The 19,416-nt window shown below is 44.9% G+C and overlaps 1 protein-coding gene across 1 annotated transcript in view; it reads left to right on the forward strand.

Annotated features, from left to right (window-relative positions):
• The first annotated feature begins 8,732 nt into the window (after positions 1–8,732).
• thrb (thyroid hormone receptor beta) overlaps positions 8,733–19,416 on the forward strand; it is an 84,288-nt gene continuing 73,604 nt past the window's right edge. The window contains exon 1 of the mRNA XM_070921497.1: positions 8,733–8,977. The gene's annotated coding sequence lies outside the window, so the exon portion shown is untranslated. The remainder of the gene's footprint in view (positions 8,978–19,416) is intronic.

Below are 19,416 nucleotides of genomic sequence, written 5' to 3' on the forward strand. Positions count from 1 at the left end.
CTTTTCCTCTTCATTCATCTGTTTGTTCACTGCTGGTGAAGAGGTATGTAACCCAGTGAACTCCTGTACCTGTAAAATGAACCCTCTATCATTTTCATCGCTATGGTTTTCTGCGGTTTCCATGGTCCATCGACAGCAAGTTGAAAAAGCTGAACCACCATGGGAGCGGCAGCCGCCTTCCTCCCCCTTGCCGCTGCCGCTGACCATGACTGGTCTGAGAGTGGCTCAACTGTGCAACTCGTCAGCATACAGCAAATACATCGCGCTATCAACAGTCTCGATGTAATGACACCAAACCCTTTCTAAAGTTAAGAGAAACGTTGACCTGGAGTAGAGACCGTTTCAACAAAGGTAGACACAAACAACCTGGCTTGCCTGTGGCCCCCAGGTAATTTCATTTTGAGACACCTGTTAAAGTTTGTGTCTGTTTTAAACAATATGAACTTGGGGCATTGCAACACATTTTGAGCAGGAGGTCTATCGACCGTCCCTCCGTGAACATTAATGGTCATCAGTTTGGTAAGGCGGGGGCGTGCAGCATTACAGTACTTGGCCCACTGCATGGATCAACTCAGAAACTGCCAAAAGGATGGGATGCATGTGCCAAATTACTGGAACCTTCCTACGATGGTTGACCCGACCCCTCCTCACTGAATCCTGTTCCAAAGTGTTTTTTTGGAAACCCTCAGCAACGAGCCATCTGCACATCCTCTCTCTGGATGACAACAGGTATCAGCTCCCACCCCCTTCATTTCACCGATGTCAAGCGCTTTCCTCTGGGACCACTTGATGAGACTCGACTCAGACTCTCACACCCTTCCTCATTACTCCGGCTGACAAAACCTGCATCTGGAGACGTTTCCCATGGCGATGCACTGAGACTGAGCCAGGTTCACAGCTGACGCTGCACATCAAAACTTTCTGACAGACTGTACGGTAACTTAAATAGGAAATAAGAGCACTTTGGAACGACTGATATGCGGCGCAGACTTTCATGAACGGAATGAACTGAACTGGAAGTCTCATTCAAGGATACCCAGAGGTAAATAAGACAATGGGCCCTATTTTAATTGTGGTAAAAGTGCGGCGACAAATGCAGAGTAGTAGGGTTAGGTGAAACAGTTGATGCATCAGTCCGACTCCATTTCAGTCATGATTCTTCTGTATTTCATGTCTCAAATGCTTACACCATGTCTTAAAATGTGGCGCAGCAGCATTTGCTTCCCAATGCACAAGAATAAACATGAGCTTTTTTCTTTTTTTTTCTTCAATTGGAGGCCATGACACACAGGATTAATGAGGATGGTAATCTGATGTCTACCGCATAAACAGCAGAATACCGAGCTATAGCGACCAGTCTAACATGGATAGTAGGTGTGTGTGTGTGTGTGTGTGTGTGTGTGTGTGGTTATTTTGTAGCAGTCTGGTGGATGGCCGCGGGTAATGGCAACTGTGCTCTTCCAATTGGAGGCTGCAGACTTATCAACGTATCTGTCCTGCTGCCTTTAGGTGGCTGCAGGGATTTAATGAGCTTCCATACAGGATGAGGCTGCTGTGGGTAGCAGACACCGAATGATTCACAGGTAATTTACCAATGCAGACTGTTTTACCCACGTTTCTGCGTCATCCACAGTAAACTGTTCTTCTTTCTTTTTTTTAAATGCCGGTTCAAATGCATCTCGATAGATTAGCCAAAGTATTTGTCAAATTGCAAATGTTGACCTTATGATGGCGCTAGGGGATCAAGAAAGACCATGAGCGCACCAAATTGCTTGGTTATCCCTGTCAAGACGTCTCAAAAGTCAGGGGATCTCCTCTCCCTGTGTAAAATTTGTGCCGAACCATCGTGTAGCTGCAGAGATACTTGATCTGGTGGCGGTAGCTGAAAAGTCAAGGGACCGCCGAAGTCCGTGGGATTCATCCTCTGAGACCATGAGGGTTTGCACAAAATGTAATCGCAATCCATCCAACAGTTGCCGGGTGATTTCAGTCAAGACCAAAGCGAAGGACCAACCGACGGACATCATAGAACCGTCTACACAGAATCAGTAAGTATGTTAAATGAAAAAAACGTAACAAAATGCTTGTATTAATAAATAAATGACGCATCCTGCCCCGGAACTGCGTACGGAAATTAGTTTTCTGGCTAAACCTGACACAGTTGCGTCACAGCGGTGTTGGTGAACCGGTGCTGTCCCCGATAAATATGAATGAAGAAAGCTTCACTCTTAGAAAGTGTAACTCGAAAATATTACAACTGCACTGATCAATTTTAGGCCACTAGGGGGCAGAAAGACTCTTCTTAAGTTACCGTTAGTTTCCGCCCAGGAACCACCTGAAAAAAATATACATAGAATATTTCGCTGTGTTTCGGTCTCCACTTACCGAGCTGAGCTCCTCCTTAGTTGCTAAATGTTTAGGTCCTTCCTCACCAGCTAGGCACCGACTCTGTCCGCTTGGCAGCGCCCTGAGGTCAGGAAGATGAAGATAAAGGGAAGATAACTGATATCAATTGCCGTAGATCACCCGGTATGAATACTCAGCGGGCCCGTTGCACCCGTGTGACCTTGAAAGTGCTGTAGATCGGTGACGCAACGTTCCTTCAGAGGCAAGCAGACTGGATGCAAACAGGTTCTGCATTTGTCATAACGCCCGCATAAAACAACAGGTCGCGTGTTTTACATATGCAGCTGTGGTCTGGCACACCGCAGAGATCCTCCTGCCGTGTTTGTGTTCTATCTCATGCCCCACGCTGTGTAATGGCGGCGGTGTGTGTGTGTGTGGCTTGACTTTGGTGGTTAAATTGCCCGTAAGACAAAAAAAACACCTCAATACGAACAATATTGATATGGATTTAGTTGAAAAGAGGAGTTGCACTTTGCATTTACCGTGTTGTTGTTCTGGTTCATAGGCGACGGGACACTGTGTTAAGACATTTTTTCAGTTTGGCTGTGATGCAGTTTGACTGCAGATGAAATGTGTCAGCATCTAACAAAAAAAAAACAAAAGACATCAACAGTAAACTGGTGTCAGTCCTACAGAATCAAAGAGCAAGGGCTTCTTCTGGAACCTGCGGTTTTTGCGCTGACAGGGAGGAATGCAATGTAGAAAAAGGTGAGGCAGAGAAAACAGTTGCCCCCCCCCCCCCCCCCCCTCCACCACCACCACCACCAGAAATAACCTCAATAGCTCACAATGTAGTTTAAACAAGAAGACACGGCGCACTATGACATTATTCTAATCTGCACTCTTTACTTTTCTCTGCTATTGGTGCTCGAGGCACAAACATCCACTCCTGTCAACTGCAGCCAAACGACTGACCCCCCTTCTACACACTTGGAGAACGTCCAAGCTAAACATACAGTAAACAAACGCAAAGGTGATATCAGGTAAGGGAACAGGCCCGATCAGTGCCATCCAGTGTACTGTATGCATGACAGGGACATTTGCAAACCGCTGCCAGAAGACTTTGAAACCTTCCACTAATAATTTACCTGGAAGCTGCGTTACATCAGGCAGACCTCAGAAAGACCCACCATCACATAACGGACTGGGTAAAAACACAATGGCCCAGCATATTATGTCCAACATTTAGAGCATTCAGCCAGCATGTCCATGTGGGCCCCATATGGATTACACGTGGGCTGCATTGGTACCAAGTGGGTGTCGGTATATAGGCTGCCTTTGCCGGCCCCACTCGCGTTAAATGGGGGCCTAGTGCGCGTTGGCTGGAGCTGGTTAGACTATCTGGGACATTTATTTTTTATGGGTTCGGTTACGTGGGTCCCGCGCTGTCCGGCCCATGTGGGTTGAATTAACGGGCCCCCTCTCTGGGGCTTCTCGTGGGCAATCTAGCACACTTTTAGCAAGTTCTGTCACAGTAACCCCCCCCCCCCCCCCCCCCCCGTCAGGTGCCAGATTGTCAGTGTTGCCATGCTCCTTCTTGCCTTCTGCTTTCGAGCCACCAGAACCTGAACCCTACGCAAACCCCTGCCTGCCTGTGTGCCCACTTGTACGTTAACCACCGTGAAATGCGATCTGATTTTGACCGCAATGAAAGGTATCGTTACTGCTTGTGAGTGTTGCGTGCCTCATGCCTCAGGCCGTCTCGTCACTTTTTGGATAAGCTAGCAAAGCCGTAACCTAAAAAGTGTCAATTAACCTCATCAGGCCTAATTGCAACTTAAAACAAAGATGATTCATGACTTTTTTTTTTTGTCATCGTCAATTTGCAAAGACGCATTTAGATTCCTGCTACTTGTATTGCTGGCGCGGCTACAAACACAACCAGACTTCCCTGCAGATCTTTTCCGTGATAAATAAGACGTTATACTGGGAAAACGCTCACCAACGGTCAATTAATGAATCCGCCATATTTGCCGACGGCTCCATAGTTTCTCAACATGCCGGTTTGTTTGCTTGGGTTAGCAGCCACGCCATGAGCATTCACAGCGAGGCAAGGGAAGAAGGTTTATGGTGGAAGGTCGCTGAGTTAAGGTGTCAGGTGCACGGTGCAAATATACCGACTCTCGAGTTGTTCGTAAGCTTATTTTTATTACTTTTTCGAGAGAGAGCTTGGCGAGGTGCCCAGGACACGTTCTCAGGCCTTTCCTTGAAGGACCGATGTAAGGCATTTATTGATCTTCTCGTCTCTGAGCGGTTTCAAGGCAAGACAGCTCACTCTGTTACCGCGTGGTATGTAGAGCAACGGGCTCTGTGATCGATGCTGTCTTTCATCAGTGTAATTGTTGTGGCTTGGTGAAAGGTGCCACTTGACCTAGCGATTAACAGGTCTCGTGTTCTCTTTCGATGTTTTTTTGTTTTTTTTTCTTTTTGCTGCTCATAAATAATTCTTATTACTATAATTAAATCACAAAGCCACAAACTTGTAACTGCATGCCCATCATTTTCCCTCCGCTTGCAAGAAACCATAGTCATACTGGTTCACTGATGATGACAGCCCTGTGGGCCTTTAGTATTAATATCACCAACGTGGTTAAAGAGGACCTATTAAGCTTTTCCTTATTTTCTGAATGTTACAATGACATCAACTAAACGTTGCTAAATAATGAGGTGAACGTATGTGAAAGTGATCCCTGAGAGCCAAAAGCTCACGACGCTCCGTTTCAGTTTTTTCAACCGCCGGGTCTATCTGATGTCAGAGAGGCACGGATGTCCTTATATGGTATCTCTGACCAGGCACATCTGACGAGATGTTTATGTTTATGTTCTTCCAAAGACTTTTGGAACTTGGCCGGGCCAATCAGAAGAAGTGGGCTTTTAGGTGGGGGGGGGGGCCTTAAAGAGACAGGAGCTCAAACAGCTTGTTTCAGACAGAGGGTGAATTGAGGGGCTGCCTGACGGGCCGGAATAAGACAATTCGGGGACTTTTTTGAACTGTGAATCGTCCTAAGCTGCTCTAGTGGAATCACAAAATGAAAATATAGAGCTGGACATGAGCATAATAGGTCCCCTTTAAGAATCTGATGCAGAATCTTTATGGAGGATATACAGCTTGCGTGTGGTTGGAAAGGCAAGTGGAAAAAAATAACAGCTAATGTTGCTGCTGTGGGCCTGGGGGGCTAATTTAGATGTGCAAAATGGTGACCCGGAGAGTGTTCACATTAACAGCATTAAAGCTCGTAACAGTAGCCCTGCAATACATCCTGCCTTACCTAAAATATTTGCTTTTTGTTAAGTCTACTTTGGGTCTGCTTTGGGTGTTGGCTCCATTCTATGGTGCATTATTAAGCTGCACCCTTTGCAGTAGCCTGGTGTCGGACTGAATTAAATGCAACGTTATGTATTCGTAATACATGGAGGAGCCATATATCAAGCCCTATAAAAAATAATGCAGTCCAAACGCTCTCTCAAAGCGCAACAGGTAACAATGGAATATTTTGCATTCCTGCGCATGGGATTCTGCATTCCACTGTACAAGGGTCGTACATCTACTGAGCATATGCACAGAGACCGTACGGTAGTGTGCAGAGTTACAGCAGCCATGTCGGAGAATCAAATGTGCATAATTCACCTGGATAACCCTTTTTATAAGACGGTATTTTCTTTTGTTTTGTTTGTGGGCACTACTGTTGACTTGCTGTTATTACGCGCAGTTTAGATCATCGTTACTGTCGCTGTTTTGATGCATTTACTGTTGGAGTTCTTTACGCTGGTTGCAGTCCCTCCATACAATAACAAAGTCATTTACCAGCTGTAATGTTAAAAACAAAATTTAAGTGAGTTAAACTACATGATCGGTTTCTCGGTAAGTGTGTATTTCACCTAATTTATTTTAAAGATAAAATTAAAAAAAAAAAACCTGCAAACATTCATTTATTAAACGTGAAATCGCCAGCAACGGCCAATGAGGAAATGCCATTGTTCTTGAATTCATACTCTGCCTTTTTAAAAGTCAATAAAATGTCTTAAATTTGAATGAAAAGCTGAAGTTCTTCAGCAGCAAAGTCTTGAATTTTGATGGCCTGTAAAACCCATCCTTAACATTTATTGTTGCATGCTATATTTATCTGGAAATGGCCAATTCCAGATAAACCCTTAAAACTATACTACACCTTATACCTATACCTGTAGGGCCGTAGGGAAATGTTCCTGACAACAATACCACATGTAGGGTTGTAAGTTGAAGTTCTCGGATTGCATTCATTTGCACCTCAATCAAAGCAGGGGAGTGGCAGCGGCTGGGGCTGTCAGACTGCGAAAGTCTGTCCGTGGCAGATGAAGTGACACCATTGGCCGCTCGAGTGCCGGAGCTTTCTCATTGGCCGTTGCTCTTTCAAAATGAACGAACGCTAGTTACGTACCGTAACTCTTAGACTCTCCGAGCATAGGCGCAGCCCTCAAGGCTATTGCTAGTGGGTCCACCTGTCGCTCGAGCAGCACTGAAGACTTTCAGTCTACGCCCCCCCCAACCTCGGCCTCGGCCAGACTTATAACACGAGGCGGGGGGGCCTACGCAGCACATGGACAATCGGCTCCCCAAAAAAACGTTTCCTTTTTCCTTCAGGCTAGTTAAAGGAACCAGTGTTCAGCGCTCTATGAATAAAATGTATTATTATTATTATTATTATTATTATTAGAGTAGTCAGAAATTAGCAGTTCTCTCTCAAATCAAACATCTTGAGATGTGAGTGGAAGGTTTTGTTCTTGCAACTGCATTTGATGCATCAGATGAACATTTAATATCCAGGAGTTCACATTATAGACACGACCTCTGACTACCCGTGGAACAATATGGCCGCAATATAGCACGCTGACCGCACGCGGTCCAGCCATGCGCTAGGCTTCGGCCCGGTCTTTAGCAGAAGTACAATAACTCTCTCGCTACGTACGACTCAAACGTTAAACTGCCTTTTGGATTTCAAATGCTCAGAGGTTAACAGTAAATCTTTGGGTGACAGTAACCAAATGCCTGATGTCGCTATTACTGCAGGGGACTACAACTGTATCATGTCCTCTTGGGTGCGTTGGAGAAGACTGCTGCCCCATGAGGGATTAATCAGAGAGCTGCAGAGAGGGCCCTCTCCGAGTGGGTTCTTGAGACCTCGTGATAAGAGCTAGAAACAAGATCTCAGAGGGGGGGGGGAGTGAACAAAGACTGATAGGGGACAGCGCACTGTCCTAGTAGGCAAACTGTCCCCTGGCTCAGTCACTGTCTCTCGCTGCAGTCTCTCGCTCTGTATGTCAGCGTCTGCTAAAGGTGGCTCAGTGACTACAAATGCGTTGCTTGAATGCTGCAATCAATTTGAATTATTGAAAATAATTGTGTGAATTGCCCCCCCTAACCCTCAAGGATAAGCATGAGCTGAGTGTGGATTTACTGGTATTCCATTTAAATACAACAAGGTGGGGCTATACGGCACTACTCTGGGACAAACCCAGCAGAAGTCCCACGTGTAGCTACAGGTGGGTTCCACCGGGGTTTGTTCGCAGGTACAGGGGCTGTAGTGTGGGAGGTCATAGGGCTGAAGGTCGAGGCCCAGATGGGTCATAAGCTCACATGTGGCCCAGGCCGAGGTTTCACCCCCCCCCCCCCCGGTGGGTGGGGCCCAGTTTGCAGCCCAGTCCAATCCCACAATGAAGTCCCTTTTTGGGCCAACACAGGTGGGGTTCACCATGATGGGACCCACACACACACACACAGTTGTCATTTAGCATTTGTTGCGTGTACAAAAAGACCATACAATGGAAATAAAAATACGCATGTGAATTAAAATACATGAAATAAATGATTAGCATGACAATAAATAAATAATGTAGCCTTGCACTAAATAATTATAATTTCATCAGAATCCTCCGCCTGCTTCCCTTAAGCAGACACACACTCGCACACGCACACGCACACGCACACACACACACTCAGTAAGTTGGAGCAGTACGTTTCCTGCCCTGTCGGCATGTACCAGGCCTACTGTAAAAACAGCCAACCGCCATCGACAGAAAAAAAAAAAAAAAAAAAAAAAAAAAGAGAGAAAAAAAAACTTGGGAGTTTGCAACAAGGGCGAGGCTTATTTTGTTCGGTTCCTGACCGTGAATCGGCTCTCTGATTCCCCCGCAGCGATCAGTCGGAGCGCCGCGATTGTCAGTTTCGTCAGTGTGTCGCTTCCTTTTTTTTTTTTTTTTTTTTTTTTTTTTTTCTTCTTCTAAGGTTTGTTTTCGGCTCCATGTTGAAGTTTTTTTTTTTTTTTTTTTTTGCGTCCAGAGCACAGACTCTCGCAGCCGCATACACTGCTAGCCCGTACTACACTCTCTCCACGCTGATACACACACACACACACACACACACGCATAGCCCTCGCCTGATTTGCACTAGCGCGGGTCATTTCAGGTTAAACCCTGGCGCTGTGTCCCGTTCAGTTTAGCCGACGGAGATCGACACTGGTTCCAGTTGAGGAGGAATGCACAGGCGCTGGGACTCCAAATAATATTTGGATACGAGCTTCGTCTTGCATATGCGGTATGTTTCATTTTTTTTTTTTTTTGGGGGGGGGGGTGGGGGGGTGAGGAGGAGGGGGGGGGGGTTCTGACAACAGTCTAGCCAGTGAAGAAAAACTGGGTGGTTGACAGTACCGCAGCTGGGTGGCCGTACAACGCGCTTCCCAAGCTAAATGTCCATATTAATGTTCACGCTTTTAACATGACCGCCAGTGTGTTATTTACGTCCGACGGAGGGAACGGTGTTTGCCGAACTACATTCAAAATTTCCGCAATTCAACGCTGCCTTGCTGATCGGCGGGCGGTTCACACCTGGATGAACATGACTCGGACCTTTCCAGAATCGTATGAGTCTTCGTGACAATTCGGAGCACAATTTGCCCAGCAAGCACTACTTTATTACTGTAATATTTAAACTTCATAATTGGTCAACGCTGCTCCCTTTGCGCCCACGGCGGTGTGTTTTTGTCGGGATGAGATAGCAGGAATAAAAGGACATTTGATAAAAAAGTTACATTTTAATTCCATTTATGGTGTATTTTGTTCACGCCGAATTGAACACCGCCTCGTAATAATTCAGACACGCACTTGTAGGTTCTTTTCATTGGCTGCTAATTTGAACGAAACGGGAGAGAACATTAAATTGACCGATATTTGGCTCGAGGTCCTGTCAGTTCAAGAGAACAACAGCACGTACCAGGGCTAGCTTTTACGAAGACTTGAGGGAGTTGGTTTATGGGCCCAAGTTATCGTTTTCCCCCGTAGCCTAGGGCATCCTGCCAGCTTATGATAATCCTCGTCCCGCGGGGGTCTGGGTTCGCTTTTACTTCTGTGGCTATACACGTCAGATATATTTATTCCAGCTCCCCGTTTCTGATGTAACCTTTGCTTTCGCTTTGGCAACGTGAACTTCATTGAAGCGCTCGATCAACATCTGGTATGCAGAAATAAGCAGACCTTTCACAGTGCATTAGTGACCTTAAAGGCTGGACTTTACAACTTGTGACCTGCCTCATTTGACAATATATGTGCCCCCCCGGAAAAGATTTGTGACTGTGAAGTTGGCTCGGCCTATTTACAAACAGTTACAAACTGTCCTTTGTGCCTTGCCGTAGCGTGCAGTATGATAGGTGACATGTTACCATAAGAGCATAACATGATGCCTTCACAGGCCGTCAGAAAACACACGCGTACTCGATCCAACAAGGTGACAGTAGGAGGTGTTTTTTTTTTTTTCTGGGTGTGGAGACGAGCACTGAAACTATGACAGCAGCTGGTGTTACAAGTACTGTTTATGATATTCACAAAAGCACATTGTCCTCCTCTGTGCCAAAAACAACAACAACAAAAAAAAGTGACCAGAAATATTAGCATTTTGTAAATATAAATATAAATATAAATATGTGTAAAACACAGCAACAGACAAAAGCATTCCAGCTATAGGCCGTCACCCGCTCCTGATTTCGTTGGGAGGTCGTGAGAATATAACCTGTCCATGTAATTAAGTACCATGTAAGTTTCTCCTGTTCAAATGATGTGAATAAGATATTTTTTGATTCGTGGGCATTATTTATTTTTCTCTCTATTCGTTAAAAGAATGGCAAAAATGCATTTAGATACATTGACCATACCGGCATCTTCTATTTTCACACCAGGAGCTCCCTGATGCGGCGGCAAGTCCCATTTACATCATGCAAACGGGGAGTTTCCAAGGAGCTAGTGAAGGCAGCATCAGTTCTCAGCTGAGGGTATTTAAGGTCGTTCTGTCTGCCTGTTTGCTGCTTCTTTGTGGGAGCCTGCGTGGTACATCTTCAAACTCGCAGAGCAGGATTGTTCGCAACAGTGCAGTCCACAGTATATATGTGTATATATATACATATATATATATATATATATATATATATATATGTATATATATACTGCGAGTTGCACACGGCAGCTTTTTAAAATAATGCAATTTGTGTACAATGAACAGATAGCCGGGCAAATAGCTGGAAGGCGTCTGTATTGAATGTGAAGTACAATGAGCCCTTTGATGTCTTTGTTGGAACTTGTTGGGCTTTCTTTCAAATCTAGATGGACGCCCCACCCCTGTGATGGCAGTTGTCAATTTTACATAACAAGTCCTGACTCCCGAACAGGGGAGAGCAGTGGTATCACATCGGCGCAGGCAGCGGGCAAGGCGAGGAGGCAGGGTGTCGACCACAGGGCTGGGCGACCGTGGTGGAGCATTTTATCCCGATCAAAGTGTTTCATTTCAGTCGATGGTGATAATTATTGATCGTGTTCAGTGATCTATTTTCTTTTAATAAAGACCGGGAGAAAAAAAAAAAAAAAAGGGGGGTTGATTTTAACCACTTTATTTTGACTACCTTGCTTTGAGTGTGCCATGCACTCGCAAGCTGACCCACCACTTTCTCACTCTGCACAACGCGCCCGAGAAACGTCTGGCTGTTTGCGTGTCACTCAAAAGGGGCACGATAGGCTGTGAAACCATCGAACAGTGTCTGTCGCCGGGTACATGGCGCTATCGTTCAATCGCCCCCGGCCTGGTCCATCCGCGCGGCCTTGATCTAGTAGTATCGCACAGATTGAACGTGTGGCATCTAAGGCCCTCGCAGTGTTCCTCAGTAAATTATTGCACGTTATTTTTCATTTGGCATCATTTCTATCCGTGCATGGATGCAGCACATAACAGACTGCAAAGGTGGGGCTGCTTAAGCATAGTGTGGCGGGTCGTTCCACCAGCCGTACACTGCATGCACTGTAGTGAACATAGCATTATTTATGCAGGCTTGCATTCATTTCATCTACTGCGTCCACGGTGTTTCAGCCGCAGTCGTCTCTCCGGTGCTGCTGCCGGGGTGACATCTACATTCGAAGGTCGGTGTTTTGTTCGTCCTGGAGACTTGTGTTGTCACAACAGCTCAACACTGGACAGGGAACCATCAAAGCTGGCTGTGATGCAGGTTATGCTTTCTTACAGGGCTGCCCATCTGTCAAGCGGGCTGTAGCCACACTGCTCTACTCATTTGAATGTAGACTATATCTTCGGTGTGCTATGTGCATCTCTTGTCATGTAGAGATGATTAAATCAAATAGATGATCGGTCAGTCATTTGTCAGCCCGGTTATTTGAATATGAGAATTTGCTGCTTTTCGTGGCCTCACATTATAGTATGTATGGCGGTGGGGGGTGGGGGGGTAGTTGTAGCTCTCACCCAAACAAATAGAAATCGACGTTGGTGTCGTCACTTTGTGGCAGGTGCTGCAAAAAGGGCGTATGTTAGCTAGCGCCTCCTGTTCGGTTACATTCATTTCCATCTGAACAGTACACTGGAAATGATCATAGTGCGCGTTCGTGCTCATAGTGGGAATAGCAGGGGTGTAAAAGCAAAGCAAGGTGAGCCGTGTGTTTTCTATGGGAACATCTCAGAAATGTCTCATTATGAAATGCGCAACCACTATGATTAGAATCCATTAGTGCCCACTGTCATTCATGAAGATTTTAATGACTTCTTGGCACATAAGAATTAAATGTGGCCCTCAGTTCCACTTTGAGCTCCCGTCTGCCTCTTGCTCCGAATCCCGTCAGTCATCCTGATGAGCTTTCTGACGGACGGACCGAAGCGCAAGTCCATCTGATGTGCACTTTATCCGCACTGAAAGCCGGGGACCACTAGGGACTGCGTTTTATGAGTAAGACCCATAATGCATCGTGCCGGGCTCAATCGGCAATCTCAACGACGGACAATCGCGTCCCCTCGGCGCGTCCCGTTCGTTTTGAGTAATCCGTGTGCCGCAAAATGTGCGTGTCTCGTGTTACAATGCATGCACTGCATTACGCTGAAGTGCGTAAGATACATGTGGAGTAAAGGACATTATGTGGCCAAGGCTGGCAGATGATTTATGACATACGACGCTCAAGGGGGGGGGGGGTCACTTATTCAGATAATGCAATAGTGCTTTTGATTTCAGTCACCCTTTGCAACTTCACGTCGTGGGATATAATTAAGCGCTTTTATGAGAAATATTCAACCTGTTGCCAGGTCACAGAGGCCTCCAGTACTCTAGTTACTGCTCCACTTGGTGCTGTGGCCTAGGAGGCCGTTGGCTACGTGTGTTGGCGTGCAAGTGCAGGGCGGACATGCTCGTAGTTGTACAGCGCTCGCTGATTGTTCCCGTCGGAGGAACCCGTTGCATTCCCGAGTGAATGTTGCCTGTTTTGTGTGAATTTATCTGGTCTTGCTGAAACAGAGTGAACCACAGATCAGGTTGGATAAACCACTTGTAAAGGCTGTGACATGGCATTGGCTGTATGCTTTGTTGTTAGTGATAAGTCAGGTGTAGAAAGGCGTAACAGCATAGCGTTTGAAGTTTGTCCAAGGTGTACACTGCTGGTTAAAACGGCTCTACAAAATGCCAATTGTGGGTTAGCTAGCTAGCTAACTTTGTTGGTGTTAGCTTTGCCGGCTAAAATGCTTTAGCTGTTGTTACAAGAGTTTATGCAGTGATGTGACAGCAGTACACACATATATCGACGATTAATATTTCCCATGCTGGCTGGTGTAGCGTTGGGAAGAAAAGTTATCTTAAGCTAGGTAGCTAGCTGAAGAGGCCGGTGTTTAATGTGTCCAGTTAGCTAGCTACACAGTCCTTTTGGATTGCACTTGTATTCGCAGCTGACGTTAAATACAAAATGCGACAATGTTGCGCGGGGAAAACGGGGAACAGATCAATTATTGATATGTGCCAAGACCAAAAAGAATACGGGAAAGCTAAGGGGCTTGTAAAAGGTAAATAAATGAGTAAAGTTAAGTGTTCAGTTCATATTTTTGGCTCCTCTCGTAATGTTTTATTGCCTTTTGTCAGTTTTAGGGCTCCATAGTTTGAAAGCGTGTCCAAATTATGCAGCTGTTTCTTTCTGCTTCTTGCATCACGCCCATTGCTCCGTGTCTATATCCCACAGATTTGCATCAGCTCGCTGTGGTCCGTCAATGAACCGCAACCACTTCCCTCCAACATGGGCTATTACTGTACAATTTAACTCATGATTGCATAATCGCAATTATGCTTGCAAAAAGAAATTACGGCACTAACAACAGCAATTACATTAATTCATCTCGCAGTTGCGATATTCAGTAATAGTCACAAGTTAATTTTCCCCCTCCCAGCAGTGGGTCCTCCGAGGAGAGATGTTGTTTGGGAAGTCTACTCCTGTCGTCACTCTGATTAAAAGCTATGAATGGCTGTAATCAACTTCTCATGTATTTTGCACGTGTTAGCCCGAGCTATTGTTGGTGAAATCAAATCACTTTGGCCGTGAGGGTTCCGGTAACAGGGGTACAGGTAACGGGATCCAAAAGCTCACACCGGGACACAGCGGGTGGAGTTTAAAGGCAGTTCACTCGGTCATTGAGGCAGGATTACAGTTGGCACTGTGGTGCACTGAAGCAGGCAAATAGCTCCCAGATAAACAGACGGGCAGGCCAACAGGTAAACAGCAAGGCGGGGTTTGAACATTTAGGCAACTTAAAGGGGGGACTCCGCGGATTTTACGTTTCATCTCTTTCTTTTGTGGGCCTGGAGGTCTCTCTCTCTCTCTCTCTCTCTCTCTCTCTCTCTCTGGTGTCGTCAGGGTTATTTCAGCTTTGGGCTTGGAGAATACAAATGTACTAATGGGAAACGTATGTTACAAGCTGGGGAAATAGAGTTTAAAAGATGAAGACGTGTGCCAGTCATGTAGGGCCTAATGAAAAGATGCTGTCGAGTTGCACTATGGGACCTGTAGGATCCAGTGTTTTGGAGCTAGACCCATACTAAATTAAATCGGTCTCTCGTGAGTCCCACAGTTTTTATGGAAGTATAATATGGAATAACTTTAGGATCCCCTCTAGCAGTCTGGCAGATTCTCTCAAGAAGCTGCCACATACAGTACGGTGAGCAAAGAAATGACTACAAAGTTGATTCAACACCTCCATAAGTGCATTTCCATCCAGCATCCACTAATTGTTTATGGGTTTGAAGACAATTAGCACAGTACAATCGAGACCAAAATGTGGTTAGTCAAACAATTACAATGTACGCTGTCCACGAATGACAAAGGAAAGAAAAGGGGAAAATAAAAGGGGGAGGAAAGAAAAGAAACCAAAGGGGGGGGGGGGGGGGGGGGGTGTGTTAGGGGGCTGTTCTCCTCATATCATAACTGACATAGCAGGGCTCCACCTTCTCAAGAATGTCTTCCTCCGGAGCCAAGTTATGTGTTATTTCTTCCACATTATGGAGTGGCCACAAGCGCTCTACCCATGGCTGAAATGTCGGGACAGTGGGCTTTAACCAGTTTACTGCCGCTAAGAGAATCGGAAGAAGATACAAATGACTTTACAGTCCTTCAGTCCATAGCTCCCAGTAAAGCACCCAATGGTTCTTGGGGTCTTTTAAAACATCTCGCTATTAGCTTTCTCTCCAGCTGTTAGATCATGCTAGTAGGTGTGATTCAGAACAGATGTCCTCCACAGAGATGCCTTGCTGTATTTCTGCCTTGCACTTTCTTTTGATGTGCCAGGAGTCATGTGATTCCATTGATTTGAGAAACGGAGATTGGAAACCGCCTTCCCACCAAGTACTGTTCCGTTGCTCATGGCGATTTGATTTTATGAGTTTCCTTCTGTTTGTTAAGAAATCTAATGTAGATCCCTGGAGAAACCAGTGTCCTGGAGGCCAAGCTCCTCTTTAATGTGGGCAAATGGCTTAATGTTGTTTGAGTCTATTAGCTGGTGTGTGGATAAGACCGCGTCTTGCCCAATGCTTGAAGCCTGAATCTAGTTGTAGAGGAGCAAAATTGGGCATGGATTTGATTGTTGTTAAGGTCGACAGGGAGATGAGTAATTTATGCGTTTTCTGTGTTTCCTTTGTCCATATATTGGCCTTGCCCGATCTCAGAGGTACATTTGAGAATGGAGTTTGTTCCATTGTTCACATTTTGATCTCCAATTTTGATGTCCAACCATCTAGTTGCGATATTATTGATCCAGGCCTCCATAGGTTTTCATTGTGGGTTAGGGTTAGGTTGCCGAACTAAGCAAGATATCAAGTGAACGTACAGAATCTTGATTTCGGTGCATTACAAGCATTTTGAGTAATCTTGGGTGAGCATCTCGGCCCAACAGGGACAAGGGCCGAGACGACTAGTGGGTTAAAACGTCCTTAATTTTATTCATAATTTTGTCATAATTTGTGTTGTATAACTTGTCTAGCAGTGGAGGTATAAAACACCATGGTATTTAATACCTTCCGGCGGCCATCTGAATTCACTGTCGGCTCTTGTTTGATTTGGGATAAGAAGATGTTAATATCCATTGCCTCAGTTTGGCAGACGGCAACATCAGATCAGTGTGGAGCGATGGTGAGGAGAGACCGTGACCTTCCTCAAATTGATACATGGAACAAAACCGAAATCTCATATTTCCATCGTGCTTTGTTTGTCTGAGGTTTGACTGGCGCGCCTTTTAATGACATCATCTCTTTGCGTCGGCCCCTTTCGCAACGGTTTAATGACAAACAAGACAAGTAGTGCCACCAGTTTTTTTTATCTGATACCTAATATTTGCACAACAGTAACAGATCTTTGGTTAAGATTTTGGCTAAATTTGGAAGGGAACTTAATTTCCGACACAGTTTGAACCAAAACTTACCTTTGTAAGATAATTAATAGCAGGGCTGGCATTGGATTTCTTCCGTTTAATAACAAAACACATGTATCATATTATTTATTTGAATCCAGAAATGGTTTAAAACTACTGTGATTTAACATTGAATCCATATCAGTCCTAGTTTACCTCATAAACTGGTAACTCCATGTACTTCATAATGCAGTGTATGCACTGCATAATGGGACTTTACAACTGAGAATTGCTGGAACTGTAACAGAGCTTGCAGCAGAATTACAATATGCCACTGATGTCTGATATCTTTGCATCGTCTTTACTTTTCAGTGTAAAAGCTGTATACCTCACTGTGTATAACTGAGATCAGTTTTCTGTGTGTGTGTTAGCATGAAGCTGCTATACACGCTATGTAACTAAAATTGGAGATGTTCATACACGTTAGGCGTGTAGTCGTTTTCACTTTAAGAAAGACGTGAAAGCTGGATTGGTCCTGTCTGACCAATAATAAGGTCTGTGCCGGCACCAATACAGATCCACTATATCGCTTTGATGCGTCGTTACTGCGACATTAGGTTATTAATCGGTACATAATTCCTGCCACGAGGCCTTGCTAGAAACAGATGGGCATACTGTAAATATGCGATGACATGAAAGTGAGTCGAGTAGCTCAGTAAGTCCCAGACACGTCCTCTGTCAGTGTGACAGGTTTTATTTTAAATGTTATATTGACCTCAATAATAATATTATGATTATTTTACAGCAGTACTGTTAGATTTGGATTCTATTATGATTTTTTTTCTAGTTGGCTTCAGTTTGATGCTAGCCTTCTTCCCCTTCTGCAACATCCTCTGCAGGTACTACGAGTTTGACCAGTGCAGCAATGTGTGATGACATGCTCTTTTGCTGAATGGCCGTGCTGAAACGCCTGTAGTAGCTTTCAGTGTTGCCACAACTCCTGGGAATGCTTGCACACAACTGGAGCCTGTTGCACCAGCTGTTTGTGCGTTCAAACTTGGCCTGGTTCTGAACTGAAATGGAGATTTACCCATAACAACATTAAAACTTGTGTTCTTGTGCATGGATTAGTGTTTACGCTCAGCAACTGCCAGGTGGCAAGTAAGCGGACTGAACTGAAACAACCCAAGTTAGCTTTCCTACGTATATGGCCTGCTGAGATTAAAGAGCAAAACAGGTGATCCGGAATACGGTCAGCATATCTGCTCCGACGCGTTTAACATCGAACAATACGATCTCAAATTGCAAAACATTCTTTTATTAGGTTGATAAAAGCCTCCATTTGGACTGGATTTATGGCCGTTTATTCGCGATGGACATCGGAGATAATTATGTCCTCGGGAAGTGTAAGTTGCACCGAATGATACCAATGTGTCAATGTCACTTGTCATAACTGTATTTATTATGTTTTTAATTTAGTTGCTGCTGATATTTGTATATGTATATAAACAAAGCTTAAATGGTTTCAGCACAGTTTATTATCAATTAGCTAATAGCTACTAAATAATGGGTACGCAAGTAACTGGTGCAACCCAATCCTTGGGATTATTCTCAAGATCCTTAGCTAAGAAAAGACAATTGCCATAATTTGAAATGTAAAAAGATGGCTTTAGGTAAACTCAAAGTTTCCGTCAGCTTAGCTACGATGTTTTCGGTTCGTCACTTTTGAAAAGCGCAGGGTTATTATCTGAACCTCCGTCAACACTCTTCATAGTTAGTAATGCGATTTCACCTTTTCTAAGATATTAATATTTGGCTTTTCAAATTAAAAGTAGGACATTGGTATGTATGTTGTAAATTGCTCCGACAAACGCAGTGAATATGAGGTAGGCAGTAATCTGTGAACGTAAATCAGGTCATTGTGCCATGGTAGCATAGAGAACCTTATACTGCATATCGATCCCAGAATTTACAACCCAAGGGAACCATTTAAAGCCATTCCTCTGTTCCCCTGAACAACAACAGTACCGGGCTGTTTATTGGAGAAATGTTGGGGGTTTAAACACAGCCAGTGGACAAAAAATGAGCTGCACAGATGCTGAAACGTTCAGGTACGAGGCGTCATGATATGACAGAATGAGCCCAGACAGCGGCCTCCTAAGATACAAGGTTCGGAACCTCAAGAGTCGCAGTCCCGTCTGTAACCCCACGAGTGTCAGAGTTGTTTGTGTAGCGAGCGAGTTGAACCGTCGCCTTCGGTCAGACACCAGAAACCTCGACATCTCACCCTGTGCAACAAGGGTTTCCTGTTGACATCATTCAGTCAGATACTTTGTGTACCATTTGGATCTACATACATGCGAACTAGAAAGTGTCTCAGTGGCATTTCCTGCTACTTCAGCGCGGAAAGCTGCGAGCTAGCGGCGAAGAGGCACAACTCTTGACAAACTGCGGTGTGTGGCGAAATGCTTGGCTGGCTGCACATACTGTACTCTGCAGCTGTCAGAAACAACTGCTCTCATGGCACACGTACAAGAGTTGTGTGAGATGCTGTGGGAGTTTTATTTAATTGTTATTTTTTTTTTTTAAATCATTAGAATGCCTCATCAGCAACCAATGGTGGGAAATGTGACACAAATGAATTCACTTTTAAGAGCACGGTTGGAGTGGACCCTGTAGTGCTGGGCTTCAGCCACGGTCGGTCAGGACCTTCCAAGATACGATCGCTCGGATATGTTGGTTGTATGTTTTAAACTTTTAAAGGCTTCTTATACTGCAGTTTTATGGTGCCTTGATGCAAGCTTGATGCATACAGTAACTTGCTTTAGCACAAACAAGAG

The sequence above is a fragment of the Enoplosus armatus genome, chromosome 16 (genome assembly GCF_043641665.1).
Source record: "Enoplosus armatus isolate fEnoArm2 chromosome 16, fEnoArm2.hap1, whole genome shotgun sequence".
Taxonomy (NCBI): domain Eukaryota; kingdom Metazoa; phylum Chordata; class Actinopteri; order Centrarchiformes; family Enoplosidae; genus Enoplosus; species Enoplosus armatus.